Source organism: Ranitomeya variabilis, chromosome 1 (assembly GCF_051348905.1).
Source record: "Ranitomeya variabilis isolate aRanVar5 chromosome 1, aRanVar5.hap1, whole genome shotgun sequence".
NCBI lineage: Eukaryota > Metazoa > Chordata > Amphibia > Anura > Dendrobatidae > Ranitomeya > Ranitomeya variabilis.
In genome coordinates, this window is record NC_135232.1 from 442213908 (window position 1) to 442215215 (window position 1308).

Genomic DNA, 1308 nt, shown 5'->3' on the forward strand with positions numbered 1-1308 from the left:
AGTCAAACGGAGCGTCCCGTAATAGTTGATTAAAGCGCTGTGTTTCTCTGTGTCTTGAACGGTGGCAAACTGCTTTTCCTCCGCGTGTCACCCGCCCAGGTGAAAGACGCCAGCACAGGTGATTGGAATTGACCGGATGTGTTTTGCCGTACTCTGATATACGTCACCACGGGGGATGAGTCGGCCCCAAGGGTGGCACCTACACGGCTGCTAAAGATCCGTAGGGTTGCTGATATATCCCTAACCCTACCCCTAACCCTAGGGATCCTATCCCTAACCCTAACCCTAGGGATCTTAACCCTAACCCTAACCCTAACCCTGGGGATCCTAACCCTAACCCTACCCCTAACCCAAACCCTAACCCTACCCCTAACCCTAACCCTAGGGATCCTAACCCTAACCCTACCCCTAACCCTAGGGATCCTAACCCTAACCCTAACCCTACCCCTAACCCTACCGCTAACCCTAGGGATCCTAACCCTAACACTAACCCTAACCCGAACCCTACCCCTAACCCTAAGGATCTTAACCCTAACCCTACCCCTACCCCTAACCCTAGGGATCCTAATCCTACCCCTACCCCTAACCCTAGGGACCCCAACCCTACCCCTAACCCTAGGGATCCTATCCCTAACCCTAACCCTAGGGATCCTAACCCTAACCCTAACCCTAGGGATCCTAACCCTAACCCTAACCCTAACCCTAACCCTAGGGATCCTAACCCTACCCCTAACCCTAGGGACCCTAACCCTAACCCTACCCCTAACCCTAGGGATCCTATCCCTAACCCTACCCCGGACCCTAACCTTAACCCTAACCCTACCACTAACCCTAGGGATCCTATCCCTAACCCTACCCCTAACCCTAACCCTAGGGACCCTAACCCTAACCATACCCCTAACCCTAGGGATCCTATCCCTAACTCTACCCCTAACCCTAACCCTAGGGACCCTAACCCTAACCCTACCCCTAAACCTAGGGATCCTATCCCTAACCCTAACCCTACCCCTAACCCTAGGGATCCTAACCCTACCCCTAACCCTAACCCTAGGGACCCTAACCCTAACCATACCCCTAACCCTAGGGATCCTATCCCTAACTCTACCCCTAACCCTAACCCTAGGGACCCTAACCCTAACCCTACCCCTAAACCTAGGGATCCTATCCCTAACCCTAACCCTACCCCTAACCCTAGGGATCCTAACCCTACCCCTAACCCTAACCCTAGGGATCCTAACCCTACCCCTAACTCTAGGGATCCTAACCCTAACCCTAAACCTACCCCTAACCCTAGGGATCCTAACCCTA